General features: G+C 35.7%; 1 pseudogene; it reads left to right on the top strand.

The window, feature by feature from the left end:
* LOC113276758 lies at window positions 1-100 on the top strand (annotated as a pseudogene).
* The last annotated feature ends 5900 nt before the right edge of the window (window positions 101-6000 follow it).

Below are 6000 nucleotides of genomic sequence, written 5' to 3'. Positions count from 1 at the left end.
AAACCATGATGAGGACACTGGGATAATAAATCATTGAACCTTTCCAAATACCTATATAAAGATTCTCCCTCTTGTTGTGAAAATGTGCATATTTGCGTCCTAATAGACGATGTTTTGTGCCTAGGGAAAAACTTATTGAAAAAGGCAGATGTAAGTTGTTCATATGTCTCAATTGACTCGGAGTCCAAACTATACAGCCACGACTTGGCCTTATCTTTCAGGGAAAATGGGAATAACCTAAGTTTCAAAGCATCATCATCTAAGCCTCTAATTCTTAGAGTACTACAAATTTCCTCAAAATCCCTAACATGGTAATAAGGGTTTTCATTTTCTTTCCCTAAAAAGATTGGGAGCATCTGTAAGGTCCCAGGTTTCAGTTCATAGGGTGCCTCCGTTTCAGCTAACTTAATACACGAAGGACGGGTAGTCCTAGTTGGATTCAACAAAGCTTTCAAAGTTGCCATTTCTGGCGCTATCGGAGCAACAGGATTCTCTCCTCAGTCAAAGAACGTTCAAAAACAGACTCTTCAAAAGGGACTTTCTAGATTAAGGTAATCGAGACGCTTCGAACTACTAGGTTTCTCTTTAACAAATCTACCTAGTGCGTCTCTTTTACGTTCAGGCATACAATAGAATTTTCTAAATTGGAAGGGTAAGCAAACACAGATCAAGGCCGACTCAACCAAATCAAACCTATTGATTTCTAGCAAACAAAAAGCATGATGGCTCCACTTAGATTGTTTCTAGACCAGCTTCTAATCCTTCGAACGGGAATTCGTTACAATTTAAGCAAACCCCTCTGGAATCAATCCGAGTTAACGTAAGTTGAATAGAGGCGAGGGAAGCTCGGTGGAGCTTTGATACCCAAGGCCTCACCGGTATTACAAGGCGGCGCAGTCACGCATTCAACTTACAGAAACCGTCAAGAACTTCGAAGTATGCTTAAAAGAGTAACCAATATTTTTCGAATGACTTTCCTGTTAAGCTCGTTACCCTATCGGTCTCGTTCTAGTCAAAATTTTAGGCTTAGGTTCGCGTAGGTTACGTGTTCCTAAAGCGGGCAAGAAGAGAACGGTGATGAAATCCGAACCCTTATCTTGTATGGCCAGGCCTTGCCCTTTACTAGAAAAATAAATGTCCGTATTCAGTCCTCAACATATATGCATACGAAGGAGTCCAGTAACTCGCTGACAGGGGATTCGCGAGTGTTTAGAATCTTACCTCCCGTTCCAGACGGGGGATGAATCGGTTGTAGTCGACTCGGGCCACTGACTCCGATGTCTAGTGTACGAACCCAAGGTGCAGAGACAATATCGTAATTGTCCTCCTTCTCTGCAAACAGTTTATATTTAAAGTACCCTTCCGTAGGGTAATAAAAAAAATAATGTCCCAAAGTCCAAAAAGTCCAAAAAATAAAGAAAAATTACAAAAATAATAAACCCTAATACATTTTTTTTTTAAATAAAATAAACAAACCCTAAACTAAAATTGTCTAAAATAAAATTGTCTTCTTTTCTGTTCTTTTTGCTTTAATCTTTAGCTCCAAGTCTTTATGAAATCACCAAACTCCTTGGCTCAATTTTCTTTATGATCCAGAACCTGTAGACACAAGATAAATACCCAAAAACATAAAAAAGGACAAAAATAATAAAATAAAAAAAAATAAAATAAATCTAAAACCCTAAAAACAAGTCCGCGTCGGCGGCGCCAAAAATTGATGTGATTTGTAGATAGTGGTAAAAGTGGTTCGATTCTCAGACTTGTGAAGGATATTAATTAGACTTAAATTCTAATATTAAAATAGAAAACTCACTAAAAATTATAGCAAACTCAATCAAAGATGATATCAATACAAAGAAACACTGAGGCTAAGATTCCACTATTTTCCAAGTTCAAAGTGATTAAACCAATACTTATATTTATGCAATTTTCTTGTTTAATTTGATTCTAAAATATTGCAACAAGTAGATTTTCAAAAGTAATAATTGTAAATACCAAGTATGAAGCATCAAAAGTCTTAAAACTAAGCATACTCCATCAAAATAGATCACAATCACTCAAATAAAAATCATATTCAATAATAGTTCAAGGCAAATAATCATATAATTATTGCAAATAAAAAGATAAAATAGAATATACCACTTTTTGTTGGAAAAATAGCTTCCTCTATCGCCTCAGCAATGGGGTTTAGCTCCTCATATTAATCATGATCTCAAAATGTGTGTTTGTTGCTCAAAAGATGATTAAAAGAGTGAAAAGTAATAACACAGACTGTTTGCAACAGTGTATTGGTGTGCAAAACAGCTGTTACAATGGAACTGTTACAGAAAAACTGTTGCTTTGTCGCTGATTTTAAGACCCTAGAATAAGACTGCCCTGAACAGCTTAATGTTTTTCAGCTGTTAAACAACGACACTGTTCTGCGACTGTTTACGGAGCGTCAATGTTCTTCGCGTTCTTCTTCTTCAGCAGCAGCAGCAGCAGAAACAGAGTTTGGTAAAGCTCTGATTTCTTCTTCTCTGGCTCTCCTTAGGTTCCCAAACTCTCGACACCTCTTCTATATGACCCAAGACATCTATTTATATCAAAAATACCGATTAAATCTCTCCCAAATCTTCCAAAATCTCTTTCCTTCTCTTCACGGCCAAGTTGCGGCAATTTCTTGTTTTAGGATTTCTACGCGTTTCTGAGCTTTCCTTTTTATTCTAAACTCTTCCTTAGATAGATACAAATCTTTGGGAAGGTTTACGCTTTAATCTCTCTAAAATTCCCTAAAACAGGTCACACACGTGACTTTCCATATTTTCTGTTGTGAGCAAAATCCGTCGTTTGAGCCCAGTCTAATCGATTTAAACATCCATATCATATTCCTAGACCCATAAGGAGTCTATCCTATGAAAATCAGAGGTTTAATCGACCTCAAACTCCTTCAAATCACGATTGTCAAAACTGTTCTTTAACTGCACTAGTTTCCCGCCAAAATCCTGATTTTTGAATGTTGAAGATGGTTGCCCCTTATCCAGAGTAGGGGTGCGATTAGCAACTGCCTGGAAATGTGATGCCCCTTAGTAATTAGGTTACCCCTTATCCAAAGTGAGAGTCCGAATAGCAAATGTCCTCCGGGTGCTTTCCGACAACTTTTCGAGCCAATTTTTTCCAAAAATGTTTATTGGCCAAAAATACCTACAAATAAATAAAACACCATAATAAGTACAAAAATGAGCCCTAACAATATATATAATCGAGACAAATCGGACACAAAAATGTGTCTATCACCTATTGAGTTGAATTATCTCATTCTAGGATTTCTATCATCAATGGCTTCATTATCCTGCTCTTGGGATTTTCCTGAAGACTTCGTTGATAATGCGGTATATTTCGAATTCGATAAAGAAAAGGGGACCTTGTTGAAGTTGAAGGATCTTTTCCTCAATCTCCTGATTCCTACTAGGATATTGAGGAGGTTGAAGAGATTTCAGCTGAAGTGGTTCTCGATTTTCTCAAAAACTTTGAGGATGCAAAGCAGCAACTTGTTGATACAATGAAGTGTCTAGATATAGTCAGAACTGATTTGAAAAAAGTTAATTCTGACCTTGTTCTCATGAAAACTCATGTTAAAGAACTTCTCAATGAGGATATCCACTCTGAAGATGTTGTGGATGCTGTCAATCACAAGCTCAAAGATCTCAAGACTCATGAGGATCCAGAACCGTCTATTTGACTTCAGTTCATGTTCGGCTTTGGCATAGGAGCCCGTTTTGTTTTTTAGATTTTTGATTTTATTTGTCTAGTAAATCTTCTATTTTTCTTGTTTTGTTTAGAAGAATAACTAGAGTTTGGAATAGCCATTATTGTGATTACACATAGCTATGTCCAACGTTTTCATCTTCATGTTTTTAGGTTTATTTGTTTAAATTCTAAAATTGTTTGGAAGATGATTTTTGCAGTATTAATCTTTATGGTTTTATATATTGCAATTTGTTATGGGATATGTGTGTTTGCGTCCGTGAACTGTGATTGTCCCATACCTTGTCAAAAATTAAGTCTTTCATATGTCGATATACATGTATTGATAAAAGAATGAATGAACTTTTAACAAATACAAAAGTTAAGCCTATTATGTCATTTATTGATGAAAGATAGGTTAAAATATTTTGTTGCAAGGATTACGTCTATTGTATGTCATTGTGCGACTAATGATGGAAAATAGAACGAATCCTTGTATATTCCGCAATATTGATCTTCTCTGATCCATAATTCTATGTATATACTGCGAGGCTCCGTAAGTTCTCTTATGTCGAGCATGATCAATTAAATTCATCACTTTTTGTGGTTAATTTGGTTGTATATTTCCGATTAGATTAATCATGGGTTCTCTTGTGATTAATCTAATTGAGTATTTTTGGATTCAAATTCATATTCGTATGTGATTTGTTATGTCCAAAGAAATCCTTCTTTTCTTCTGAAATTAAGGTCGCTCTTGTTGTTCTTTCGGGAATGATATATTATTGGGGAGAGTTTTTAATTGAACGTCTGCTTAATTGCCAAATCTTTGCGGGGAGTGCGGCTATGGAATATTATAGGGGTTATCTTGTATCTTTATAAACTCCTTGATGAAAGCATTTAGCTTCGGATTTATGATTGTATCTAAACAAGTTGATATGTGCTTTCTTTTGGTCATGAAATGTCTCTTTTGGAAATTTCATTAGGATCCCGTTTTCGTACCTTTGCCAATTTTATTGACAAAAAGGGGGAGAATTAATATGTAGTTCACACTACAAATACATATGGTTTTCAGATCATTATGTAAGGGGGAGTGGTTTCCATGTGAGATGGAGTTTTGACTAAGGGGGAGTGATACATATCACCATAGTATTGTTGTCGAAGTTGTGATACAATTGAACTTTGGTGCTGCATAATGATACTATGACACTGTATAACAATGATTGAGAATACTTAATTTCTCATTGTTATAACTACAGATTTTCAACAACGATGATGCTGAACTTACAACCTTTGGGATCATTGGATTACTTGGAAGTGACGAAGATTTCGAGTAATGTTGAAGATTAGGCATGTGGAATAGGAGCTACAAAAGTTTATTTATTTTTGTATTCCATATGTATTTATAATTTTGTCACTAAAATTGACAAAGGGGGAGATTGTTAGAGCACTGCTCGGCCGAAATCGCATGCGTTTCTATCTCAAGCATGTTTTTCAATGTTAGTGATCAAAACTATAAGTCTTGATTTCTAGTCTACTATAGTTAAGTCTCGGACTAGGATATAAAGTGTAGTTGAGCTCAAGAACTCCATGGCGATCATCATACAAGACGAAGAACTATTCAAGTAACTGGTGGAACTTCATCTACTAAAAGGTATGCGGAGACTTGAACTTATATATCACTCAAAAGTCTACCTACTCTATCTCCTATTTTGAGATAAAAGTCGTTTTTCTATATAGACTTTGATTATACACCTTTGCTATTTCGAGCTGAGTTTATCTCGCTTATCTATTTCTCGAAACATGTGTTGGTAAGCTTTCGCTTTGTCCAAGTTCATCTTTACCTAGTGAAGAAAGTCATGTTATGTTTCAATCACTTTGAAAATGGCTTTGATGAAAAATGGTTTGTGAATAACAACTATATAATGTCTTCTAAGAATGTTTTAATGATTGGAATGAGAGTTTAGATTATATAACCATTGTTGGATATAAGCATTGTGTGGCAACACATATATGTATAAGTCCTTATTCCTTGAACCAATGTATGCGTACTTTGTTGATAAGGAAAACCGGAACAAGAGCTGTGAACTCAGTCCGCAAACTGGCGGAGGTTCTCATCCCGAGAATATCTGCTGGAGTTTGTGAACTCCTTCCGGGAACTTAAGTCCGCGTACTTGAGTTGGTTATATCTAAAGACGATTATTTGTGAACTTATATTTATATTAACTAAGGAATGAAAATTGCAAACCGTGGCTGTAAAGTTCATGAATCGATTCG

This window comes from Papaver somniferum, chromosome 4, assembly GCF_003573695.1.
Source record: "Papaver somniferum cultivar HN1 chromosome 4, ASM357369v1, whole genome shotgun sequence".
NCBI classification, from domain to species: Eukaryota; Viridiplantae; Streptophyta; class Magnoliopsida; order Ranunculales; family Papaveraceae; genus Papaver; species Papaver somniferum.
Note: the sequence above shows the minus strand (reverse complement) of the source record. Positions and strands in the feature narration are given on the sequence as shown.